Source organism: Rhipicephalus microplus, unplaced genomic scaffold, assembly GCF_043290135.1.
Source record: "Rhipicephalus microplus isolate Deutch F79 unplaced genomic scaffold, USDA_Rmic scaffold_421, whole genome shotgun sequence".
Classification (NCBI taxonomy): domain Eukaryota; kingdom Metazoa; phylum Arthropoda; class Arachnida; order Ixodida; family Ixodidae; genus Rhipicephalus; species Rhipicephalus microplus.
Window position 1 is genome coordinate 67,501 of NW_027464985.1, and position 12,500 is coordinate 80,000.

General features: G+C 60.4%; 1 non-coding gene across 1 annotated transcript; it reads right to left on the reverse strand.

Annotated features, from left to right (window-relative positions):
- Window positions 1-1,661: 1,661 nt before the first annotated feature.
- On the reverse strand, window positions 1,662-3,476 carry LOC142794423 (small subunit ribosomal RNA). Its single transcript, XR_012892329.1, has one exon. It is a non-coding gene; the product is annotated as a small subunit ribosomal RNA (ribosomal RNA).
- Window positions 3,477-12,500: the final 9,024 nt, after the last annotated feature.

The following is a 12,500-nucleotide window of genomic DNA, read 5'->3' on the forward strand; positions in this document are numbered from 1 at the left end:
CAAACAGTGGCCAAGAAGGGCGCTTTTCAGCGCACGCTTGGACTCCAAAACTCTGCCGCGCCTTTTTCGGCTGCCGCAAATCGAGCAAACGGTGTGTTTCGGACGGCGTTTCGCTTCCGCTACTTGCGAGTGCTTTCGTGGTCCACCCCTCTATAAATACTCGGGAGGCGTCGAAGCCGGTTCTCCAAGCCGGACCCGTAGGTATCGTTGTGTGCTCGCTCTCATTGGCCCGCCTAACCAGAAAATGCCTGCGGTACACCCATTTGGATAAGAGTGCACGCAGATGCGGGCCTCGACGGCTACACATTTCCTCGGGCGGCCGCCTCCCGGCCTCCGTGGAGCGCGGGATGCACGGTCCCATCGACAAGCCTCTCCCGTTTTTACCGTGGCGTCGCGGTTCACCACGGCGGGCGGGTCGGTCTCCTCCGCATAAAAAGGGGGACCCCCGCTTTTTGTTCCACGAAATCGCACAAGCTTTTTTCGCATCCACGGTTTGCCACCGCACACCAAAATGCCGATCCGGCTGCCTACTTTAGCCAACAGGTGGAGCCAGGCGCGCCGTACTTGCGCGGCACTTCCCACGTCCACCGAAGTCGGTGCCAAGGACCACTTTCGGCGCCGGAGCCGCGTACGAGCCTACTCGAGGCGGAAGAACGAAGCCAGCAAGGGCCTGGCCGCAAGTGCGTTCAATTGTCGGGACGTCCAAGTCCCTCGTTCTTCCGTGCTTCCTCTTTCGGCAAGTCGTTGCGGCACCTTCCCAAAGCGCGCAGACCCGCTAATCGCGACGAGCGCGACGTGGCCGTGCCGCCTTTCCCTCGGCAGCAAGCAAAACGCCTGGCAACGTCGACGCTCCCCTAACCGCGATCTCGCACCGTGTTTCGTGTGGCGAATTCAAAAGCCGGCCGGCGCTGCTGCAACCATTACGGTCGGTACGCATACGCCGCGGAGGGCGGGACGGTCATCGGAGCGTGCGGTTCCTCCATCGAGTACTGCGCACCTCGGCCGTCGCATCGCCGTGCCATGACCGGCCGCGCGTCAACGCGAACCGGTGCCAGCGAGATCCCTCGCCTGCAAGAACCGACCGGCAGCCTCCGTCACCCGAGGACGCGGAGGCGCTTGCCGCGGACGGCGGGACGGTATGCACTGGTGCACAGCGGACCCGTCACATCGCCAGTTCCTTGACCGACCGCCGACGCTTGTGCCGTTCCTCTCGTACTTGGCAGTCGCCGCGCGATTGTCGGGTCTCGTTCTTGCACGCTCGAACGGTCGGGAGGGCACTCGGCTGGCGTTTCGGGAACGCGCAGCCTCGCCTTCTACCGACGTAACCACGACTCGCCGTTCGCGCTCCGCCGCTCCTGTTTACAGTACTAGGCGGTCCCGCAGCGGTCGGGTCGCGCATTTCGAGCGCTTCGAGCCACGGTGCAGTGGCGGGTCGAAAGCCGACCTATGAGTGCGTTGCGCCGTTTGTACCCGCGTCCGCCACCTGGCCGACCGTCCAAGGTCGCGGTGTTGGCGTCCGCTGGGCGCAACAATTTGTCACGGGGTGCCGCTCCACATTCAGGCAGCCCCGTGGGGAAAAGCCGACCCCGCGTCCAAACGGGGTCAGCGGCAGAAAGTGTCGGGCGCAGACGCAGCTGAGGCGCTCACCCTTCACAATCCGTTAATGATCCTTCCGCAGGTTCACCTACGGAAACCTTGTTACGACTTTTACTTCCTCTAAATGATCAAGTTTGGTCATCTTTCCAACAGACCGGCGCAACCGAAAGGCCGCGCCGGACATCGGTCCGAAGACCTCACTAAATCATTCAATCGGTAGTAGCGACGGGCGGTGTGTACAAAGGGCAGGGACGTAATCAACGCGAGCTTATGACTCGCGCTTACTGGGAATTCCTCGTTCAAGGGGAACAATTGCAAGCCCCTATCCCAATCACGAAAGAAGTTCCACGGGTTACCCAGTCTTTTCAGACAGGGATAAAGACACGCTGCTTCCTTCAGTGTAGCGCGCGTGCGGCCCCGGACATCTAAGGGCATCACAGACCTGTTATTGCTCTGTTTCGTGCGGCTAGGAGCCGCTTGTCCCTCTAAGAAGGTTGTAAGGTGCTGGGAACCCCGCACCTATTTAATAGGCTAGAGTCTCGTTCGTTATCGGAATTAACCAGACAAATCGCTCCACCAACTAAGAACGGCCATGCACCACCATCCACCGAATCAAGAAAGAGCTCTCAATCTGTCAATCCTCCCAGTGTCCGGGCCGGGTAAGTTTTCCCGTGTTGAGTCAAATTAAGCCGCAGGCTCCACTCCTGGTGGTGCCCTTCCGTCAATTCCTTTAAGTTTCAGCTTTGCAACCATACTTCCCCCGGAACCCAAATACTTTGGTTTCCCGGAAGCTGCCCGCCGAGTCATTTGAGTAACTCAGGCGGATCGCTGGTTGGCATCGTTTATGGTCAGAACTAGGGCGGTATCTGATCGCCTTCGAACCTCTGACTTTCGTTCTTGATCAATGAAAACATTCTTGGCAAATGCTTTCGCAGTAGTTCGTCTTGCGACGGTCCAAGAATTTCACCTCTAGCGCCGCAATACGAATGCCCCCGTCCGTCCCTCTTAATCATTACCTCGTATTCCAAAAACCAACAGAACAGAAACGAGGTCTTGTTCTATTATTCCATGCAAGTTTATTCAGGCGACTCGCCTGCGTTGAGCACTCTAATTTTTTCAAAGTAAAAGCACCGGCCATCTCGAGGCACACAATGAAGTGCACCAAGAAAGAACCGGCATGATGTTCAGTCCGAGCCGTCGCATCGGGTAGATGCACTACTCGTCTGGAACTGAGATCCAACTACGAGCTTTTTAACCGCAGCAGCTTTAGTATACGCTATTGGAGCTGGAATTACCGCGGCTGCTGGCACCAGACTTGCCCTCCAATTGATCCTCGTTAAAGGATTTAGAGTGTACTCATTTCAATTACGGGGCCTCAAAAGAGTCCCGTATTGTTATTTTTCGTCACTACCTCCCCGTGCCGGGAGTGGGTAATTTGCGCGCCTGCTGCCTTCCTTGGATGTGGTAGCCGTTTCTCAGGCTCCCTCTCCGGAATCGAACCCTGATTCTCCGTTACCCGTAACAACCATGGTAAGCAAGTAACCTACCATCGAAAGTTGATAAGGCAGACACTTGAAAGAAACGTCGCCGGCTCGTGGCCATGCGATCAGCACAAAGTTATCCAGAGTCACCACACAATACGGGCCGAAACCCGATCGATCTTGGTCTAATAAAAGCACCCGTTACCCAAAGGGCTCCAGGCTCACTGCATGTATTAGCTCTAGAATTGCCACAGTTATCCAAGTAGGAAGAAACGATCTAAGGAACCATAACTGATTTAATGAGCCATTCGCGGTTTCGCCTTATTTCGGCATGTACTTAGACATGCATGGCTTAATCTTTGAGACAAGCATATGATTACTGGCAGGATCAACCAGGTAATCGTTCGACTGCGCGTCCGTCCTCGCCCTCGGCGGGCCGGACGCAGTCTGTGTGCGGCGGAGGCCACCTTCAGGCGCCCCAACACGCTTATTTTGCACTCCGAGATGACGGCGTTCGAGCTCGCTACGGCACAACCTTCCCGAAAGACGAGTGGGAGCCGTGCGGCAAGAAGCACGTTCATGCTCGCTCTTTTTCGTTGCATCGACTCGGTCGCGCCGTGCGGGTTGCCCAAGCCCGCTGCACTGTCGGTGGACCGGCCGGAACTAGCAACGGAGCCGAGACTGCAAAGCCGCCAGACGACGGGTCACGCCCGCGTCTTCGGCGCTTTCGCATCTGAATCGCCCGAGGACGACACGGAACACACCTCGATATCGTGGTAAAACGGCACCGTCCGACAACCAGCCCCTAACGCATCAAGCGGATGAGGCTGCAGACGACTGCCGTGGATTCCCCTGGAGCAGACCCGAGGACACGCTTGACGAGGCCGAAGCCCGCCGCATATCAGACACCCGGTCGCTTTCGCGTACGCCGCTCACGAGAACCCCCACATAATAGCAGCGATAAGTACCCAGACCTCCTTGGGCCCTAATACGAGCGTACTCGAGAAAATTTCACCGCGGGTGTGCCCCGAAACGTGTGGCATGTTGAGCGTGCCACAAGTCTACGTCGCTCTCAAACCCGCCGAGGTCGTAGAATTTGCGACCCTACTCACGAAATTCCCACCGAGGATACGGCCGCAAACGTACCGCACCTTGGGTAGGCCACGAGTTTGTGCAACACTACGCTGACGGCACAGCACCGAGGTCGTGCGCGCACGCACGGGAAAATTCCGCCGCGGTTTCTGCCGAAAACGTGAGGCACCACGACTCTCCGCAAGTTCGCGTCGACTGCGAAAGACCGAAGTCGTGAACGACGTGTCCGCTACTCGCCGCCGACACGCTGGACACCAAACGTACAACGACTCGACGGCGTCGTAGAGGCCCACGACGCGGTTTTCCTTAACGACGTCTCGGCGTGGCACCGACAGGTTAGAACGGCCGACCAACGTTCCCTGTCCGCCGTTCGGCTCAGTCGAAGGGCTCGGCGACTTCGGCAACGCTGCGAAGCCGCACGGTGACGCACGCCATGTCCCCATTTTTTTTTTTCTTTCTGCGTCTGCCGGGGTGCCCCTATAATAGCAGCGATAAGCACCCAGACCGCCGTGGGTCGCTCGCCCCGGCTGACGTGGTTTTTCGTACTCCTGCGGCGGTCGCCGTCAAGCACGTCCAAATACGCTACTTTCGTGGGCGCATTCACGCTCTTTCGCTTCGCCGGAGTGCCAGCACTCACTCTGCCAAAAACGGCGAACATCCGAGCGGCGGTTCCCACTTTTGCGTCGGCGTCGCAAACCCCGCCCCGGCAGACGAGGTTTGCCGTACTCGTGCGACGGTGGCCGGCGGGCACGTCGAAAGACGCCGATATCGTGCGCGAATTGGCGCACCTTGGCTTCACCGGAGTGCCGCCACTGACTCCTCCAAAAACGGCGAAGATCCGAGCGGCGCTTCCCACTTTCGCATCGGCGTCCCGAACTCCGCCCCGGCTGACGCGGTTTACCGTACTCGTGCGACGGTCGCCGGCGAGCACGTGGAAAGACGCCGATATCGTGCCCGAATCGGCTCCGTTCGGCTTCGCCGGAGTGCCAGCACTGGCTCGGCGAAAGACGACGAACATCCGAGCGACGGTTCTCACTATTGCGTACGCGTCGCAAACCCCGCCCCGGCAGACGCACTTTGCCGTACTCGTGCGACGGTCGCCGGCGAGCACGTAGAAAGACGCCGATATCGTGCCGGAATCGGCCCCGTTTGGCTTCGCCGGAGTGCCAGCACTCACTCGGCCACAAACGGCGAACATCCGAGCGGCGGTTCCCACTTAGCCGTCGGCGTCCCGAACTCCGCCCCGGCAGACGCGGTTGCCGAGCTCGTGCGACTAGCGACCGCGAAGCCGTCTCGCGACGCCGCTTTCGTGCGCGGCTCCCACTGCGACCTGGGTCACCCGAGGTCGACGAGCAAAAAAGAATGTCGAAAAAAATTTTTTTTTTTTTTTGCGTCTGCCGGGGTGCCCCTATAATAGCAGCGATAAGCACCCAGACCGCCATGGGTCGCTCGCCCCGGCTGACGTGGTTTTTCGTTTTCCTGCGGTGGTCGTCGTCAAGCACGTCCAAACACGCCACTTTCGTGGGCGCATTCGCGCTCTTTCGCTTCGCCGGAGTGCCAGCACTCACTCTGCCAAAAACGGCGAACATCCGAGCGGCGGTTCCCACTTTTGCGTCGGCGTCGCAAACCCCGCCCCGGCAGACGAGGTTTGCCGTACTCGTGCGACGGTGGCCGGCGGGCACGTCGAAAGACGCCGATATCGTGCGCGAATTGGCGCACCTTGGCTTCACCGGAGTGCCGCCACTGACTCCTCCAAAAACGGCGAAGATCCGAGCGGCGCTTCCCACTTTCGCATCGGCGTCCCGAACTCCGCCCCGGCTGACGCGGTTTACCGTACTCGTGCGACGGTCGCCGGCGAGCACGTGGAAAGACGCCGATATCGTGCCCGAATCGGCTCCGTTCGGCTTCGCCGGATTGCCAGCACTGGCTCGGCGAAAGACGACGAACATCCGAGCGACGGTTCTCACTATTGCGTACGCGTCGCAAACCCCGCCCCGGCAGACGCACTTTGCCGTACTCGTGCGACGGTCGCCGGCGAGCACGTAGAAAGACGCCGATATCGTGCCGGAATCGGCCCCGTTTGGCTTCGCCGGAGTGCCAGCACTCACTCGGCCACAAACGGCGAACATCCGAGCGGCGGTTCCCACTTAGCCGTCGGCGTCCCGAACTCCGCCCCGGCAGACGCGGTTGCCGAGCTCGTGCGACTAGCGACCGCGAAGCCGTCTCGCGACGCCGCTTTCGTGCGCGGCTCCCACTGCGACCTGGGTCACCCGAGGTCGACGAGCAAAAAAGAATGTCGAAAAAAATTTTTTTTTTTTTTTTGCGTCTGCCGGGGTGCCCCTATAATAGCAGCGATAAGCACCCAGACCGCCATGGGTCGCTCGCCCCGGCTGACGTGGTTTTTCGTTTTCCTGCGGTGGTCGTCGTCAAGCACGTCCAAACACGCCACTTTCGTGGGCGCATTCGCGCTCTTTCGCTTCGCCGGAGTGCCAGCACTCACTCTGCCAAAAACGGCGAACATCCTAGTGGCGGTTCCCACTTTTGCGTCGGCGTCGCCAACCCCGCCCCGGCATACGCGGTTTGCCGTACTCGTGCGGCGGTGGCCGGCGGGCACGTCGAAAGACACCGATATCGTGCGCGAGTCGATGCTTCTTGGTCTCGCAGGAGGGCCGCCACTCACTCCTGCAAAAACGGCGAAGATCCGAGCGGCGCTTCCCACTTTTTCGTCGGCGTCGCAAACCTCGCCCCGGCAGACGCGCTTTGCCGTACTCGTGCGACGGTCGCCGGCGAGCACGTCGAAATACGCCGATATCGTGCCCGAATCGGCCCCGTTTCGCTTCGCCGGAGTGCCAGCACTCGCTCGGCCAAAGACGACGAACATCCGAGCGACGGTTCCCACTATTGCGTACGCGTCGCGAACCCCGCCCCGGCAGACGCGGTTTGCCGTACTCGTGCGGCGGTGGCCGGCGGGCACGTCGAAAGACGCCGATATCGTGCACGAATTGGCGCTCCTTGGCTTCACCGGAGTGCCAGCACTCACTCGGCCAAAAACGGCGAACATCCGAGCAGCGGTACCCACTTAGCCGTCGGCATCCCGAACTCCGCGCCGGCTGACGCGGTTGCCGAGCTCGTGCGACTAGCGACCGCGAACGCGTCTCGCGACGCCGCTTTCGTGCGCGGCTCCCATTGCGACCTGGGTTACCCGAGCTCGACCAGCAAAAAAGAAGGTCGAAAATTTTTTTTTTTTTTCTGCGTCTGCCGGGGTGCCCCTATAATAGCAGCGATAAGCACCCAGACCGCCGTGTGTCGCTCGCCCCGGCTGACGTGGTTTTTCGTACTCCTGCAGCGGTCGCCGTCACGCACGTCCAAATACGCCACTTTCGTGGGCGCATTCGCGCTCTTTCGCGTCGCCGGAGTGCCAGCACTCACTCTGCCAAAAACGGCCAACATCCGAGCGGCGGTTCCCACTTTTGCGTCGGCGTCGTAAACCCCGCCCCGGCAGACGCGGTTTGCCCTACTCGTGCGACGGTCGCCGGCGAGCGCGTCGAAAGACGCCGATATCGTGCGCTAATTGGCGCTCCCTGGCTTCTCCGGAGTGCCGCCACTCACTCCTCCAAAAACGGCGAAGATCCGAGCGGCGTTCTCCACTTTCGCATCGGCGTCCCGAACTCCGCCCGGGCTGACGCGGTTTACCGTACTCGTGCGACGGTCGCCGGCGGGCACGTCGAAAGACGCCGATATCGTGCCGTAATCGGCCCCGTTTGGCTTCGCCCGTGTGCCAGCACTCACTCGGCCAAAAACGGCGAACATCCGAGCAGCGTTTCCCACTTTCGCATCGGCGTCCCGAAGCCCGCCCCGGCAGACGCGGTTTGCCCTACTCGAGCGACGGTCGCCGGCGATCACGTCGAAAGGCGCCGAATTCGTGCACGAATCGATGCTTCTTGGTCTCGCAGGAGGGCCGCCACTCACTCCTGCAAAAACGGCGAAGATCCGAGTTGCGCTTCCCACTTTTTCGTCGGCGTCCCGAACTACGCCCCGGCTGACGCGGTTTACCGTACTCGTGCGACGGTCGCCGGCGGGCACTTCAAAATACGCCGATTTCGTGGGCGCATTCACGCTGTTTCGCTTCCCCGGAGTGCCAACACTCACTCTGCCGAAAGCGGCGATCATCCGAGCGGCGGTTCCCACTTTTGCGTCGGCTTCGCAAACGGCGCCCCGGCAGACGCGCTCGTGCGACGTACTCGTGCGACGGTCGCCGGCGAGCACGTCGAAAGACGCCGATATCGTGCTCGAATCGACCCCGTTTCGCTTCGCCGGAGTGCTGCCAGTCACGGCGCAGAAAACGGCGAACAAGTGTTTTTTTTTTTTTTTTTCCTAGAATTTGTGTTATAGAAGGCACATTTGATATCGGACGATAATTTTCAACTTTATCACGCGCACCGATTTTCGTGTAGAGGTTTGCAAGTTTATGGGAATTTCTCCACTTGGAATAATGCGATTTAGTAGTACTACGAGAACTTCATGGATGTACTCAAGGGTACGGGGCAAGTCAGTTACGTCAACACCTGCAGATTTTTTACACTTCAAACTGAAAATTGTTGGTTGTGAGTCCTCGTGTGATATTAAAGGCCGATTCGCTAACACATAGAACAAAGAAAGAAAGGAAGAAAAAACGCCCGCGCTCGCTCAAGAAACCTGGGTTCGCAACAAGTGGCAACAACAAGCAACCGAGCGAGTGCGCCAAAACCCGTGGCGGCCGAACAAACGCGAAGTCCCAACCGCGTCAGCCGGGGCGGCACGGGACAGGAAAAATCACTTCAGCCGGGGCGGCGGGGCACCGAATAAACCTCGTCACCTCGTCGCAGGATAAAAGAGGAAACAAAAAGTCTAAACAGCGTCTGCTGGAGCGAATGCGTAATAAAACAACAACAACAACAAAAAAAAAAAACACCCGCGCTCAAGAAGTCTGCAATCACCACAAAAGGCGACTGTGACCGAGCAGCGTCAGCCGGGGCCGTGCGGAAACGGAAAAACCGCGACTACCGGGGCGTCGAGGCACCGAAAAATCCACTTCAGCCGCGGCGAAAAAAAAAAACAAAAAGAAAGACGGAGGGGGGGGGGGGGAACCACGTCTGCCGGGGCGAAGGAAAAAAAAAAAACGCGTCTGCCGGGGCGAGCCCGGGTGCGGCACCACCGGGAAAACTGTGGCAAACAGACATGGCGATCGAGTGAGTGGGCCGCCAGCCAGGCTCAGCCAAAAAGTGCAAAGTCCGAACTGCGTCAGCCGGGGCGGCAAAAACCACGTCAGCCGGGGCGGCGCAAAAAACCGCGTCTGCCGGGGCGGCACGAAACCGCGTCAGCCGGGGCGGCGCGAAAACTGCGTCAGCCGGGGCGAAAGAAAAAAAAAAAAAACGCGTCTGCCGGGGCGAGCCCGGGTGCGGCACCACCGGGAAAACTGTGGCAAACAGACATGGCGATCGAGTGAGTGGGCCGCCAGCCAGGCACAGCCGAAAAGTGCAAAGTCCGAACCGTGTCAGCCGGGGCGGCAAAAAACCGCGTCAGCCGGGGCGGCGCAAAAAACCGCGTCTGCCGGGGCGGCACGAAACCGCGTCAGCCGGGGCGGCGCGAAAACTGCGTCAGCCGGGGCGAGCCCGGGTGCGGCACCACCGGGAAAACTGTGGCAAACAGACATGGCGATCGAGTGAGTGGGCCGCCAGCCAGGCTCAGCCAAAAAGTGCCAAGTCCGAACTGCGTCAGCCGGGGCGGCAAAAAACCGCGTCAGCCGGGGCGGCGCAAAAAACCGCGTCTGCCGGGGCGGCGCGAAAACCGCGTCTGCCGGGGCGGCGCGAAAACTGCGTCAGCCGGGGCGAAAGAAAAAAAAAACGCGTCTGCCGGGGCGAGCCCGGGTGCGGCACCACCGGGAAAACTGTGGCAAACAGACATGGCGATCGAGTGAGTGGGCCGCCAGCAAGGCTCAGCCAAAAAGTGCTAAGTCCGAACTGCGTCAGCTGGGGCGGCAAAAAACCGCGTCTGCCGGGGCGGCACGAAACCGCGTCAGCCGGGGCGGCGCGAAAACCGCGTCTGCCGGGGCGGCACGAAACCGCGTCAGCCGGGGCGGCGCGAAAACTGCGTCAGCCGGGGCGAGCCCGGGTGCGGCACCACCGGGAAAACTGTGGCAAACAGACATGGCGATCGAGTGAGTGGGCCGCCAGCCAGGCACAGCCGAAAAGTGCTAAGTCCGAACTGCGTCAGCCGGGGCGGCAAAAACCGCGTCAGCCGGGGCGGCGCGAAAACCGCGTCTGCCGGGGCGGCACGAAACCGCGTCAGCCGGGGCGAGCCCGGGTGCGGCACCACCGGGAAAACTGTGGCTAACAGACATGGCGATCGAGTGAGTGGGCCACCAGCCAGGCTCAGCCAAAAAGTGCTAAGTCCGAACTGCGTCAGCCGGGGCGGCAAAAACCGCGTCAGCCGGGGCGGCGCAAAAAACCGCGTCTGCCGGGGCGGCACGAAACCGCGTCAGCCGGGGCGGCGCGAAAACTGCGTCAGCCGGGGCGAAAGAAAAAAAAAAAACGCGTCTGCCGGGGCGAGCCCGGGTGCGGCACCACCGGGAAAACTGTGGCAAACAGACATGGCGATCGAGTGAGTGGGCCGCCAGCCAGGCACAGCCGAAAAGTGCCAAGTCCGAACTGCGTCAGCCGGGGCGGCAAAAAACCGCGTCAGCCGGGGCGGCGCAAAAAACCGCGTCTGCCGGGGCGGCACGAAACCGCGTCAGCCGGGGCGGCGCGAAAACTGCGTCAGCCGGGGCGAGCCCGGGTGCGGCACCACCGGGAAAACTGTGGCAAACAGACATGGCGATCGAGTGAGTGGGCCGCCAGCCAGGCTCAGCCAAAAAGTGCCAAGTCCGAACTGCGTCAGCCGGGGCGGCGCAAAAAACCGCGTCTGCCGGGGCGGCGCGAAAACCGCGTCTGCCGGGGCGGCGCGAAAACTGCGTCAGCCGGGGCGAAAGAAAAAAAAAACGCGTCTGCCGGGGCGGCAAAAAACCGCGTCTGCCGGGGCGGCACGAAACCGCGTCAGCCGGGGCGGCGCGAAAACCGCGTCTGCCGGGGCGGCACGAAACCGCGTCAGCCGGGGCGAGCCCGGGTGCGGCACCACCGGGAAAACTGTGGCAAACAGACATGGCGATCGAGTGAGTGGGCCGCCAGCCAGGCACAGCCGAAAAGTGCTAAGTCCGAACTGCGTCAGCCGGGGCGGCAAAAACCGCGTCAGCCGGGGCGGCGCAAAAACCGCGTCTGCCGGGGCGAATGCAAAAAAAACAAAGAAAAAAGCCCGCGCTTAATCAAAAGAAAACAAAGAAAAAAGCTTGCGCTTAATCAAAAGAAAACAAACAAAAAAAGTTCGCGCTTAAGCCTGGCGGTGGAACCACCGGGGCAAACAGACCTGGCGATCGAGTGAGTGGGCCGCCAGCCGGGGTGAGCCAAAAAGTGCAAAGTCGGAACCGCGTCAGCCGGGGCGGCGCGAAAACCGCGTCAGCCGGGGCGGCGCAAAAACTGCGTCAGCCGGGGCGGCACGGAAAAACGAAAACCGCGTCAGCCGGGGCGGCACGGAAAAACGAAAACCACGTCAGCCGGGGCGACATCAAAATGAGGAAAAAAAAAAAACTGCCTTAGGACACCTGCGTACACTTTCATGCGTTTGGGCATATCTCTCTGTAACACGCGCGCCCCTCGTTACGCGCGGCACTCTGTTTTCTCCGACACCCATATTTCGGCGGCATGTGGCACGCGCGCCCGTCCCTACGCACGGCACACCGCAGTGCTTTCTCGATATTTTTCTTTTCCTCCAACACCGTCATCTATAGGCTTTTAGTGACCTGTTGCTCGTGGCAAAAGTTCGCTAGCTCTGACACCTCTTGCATGCGCACCGTTTTTGCGCACGGTGCTATGCCGCAAAGCACGGCAGTCGCATGCGTTTCTCTCAGGCACCTCTTTTTTGACACAACGCTGTGGTGCTTAGAAACACACCCGCCGCTTTTGCGCACAGAACTCCACCGTACAGCACGGTAGTCACGTTTGTTCCACACGAACAGCAGTGTGCATCGTGCTACGACACTTTGAAAGCTTTTTCTTCCGAGTCTCGACCGCGCTGTTCCTTTCGTACTTGGCGCGGTTTTGGGACCAGCTTTGTTTTAAACCCCTACTGCGCGCCGTTCCTTTCGTACTTGGCGCGGTTCAGGGTTTGTTTCGAGCCCTTAGCCGCGCTGTTCCCTCCGTACTTGGCGCGGTTTAGGGTCGAGCTTTGTCTCGAGCCCTCTCCGCGCCGTTCCTTCCGTAC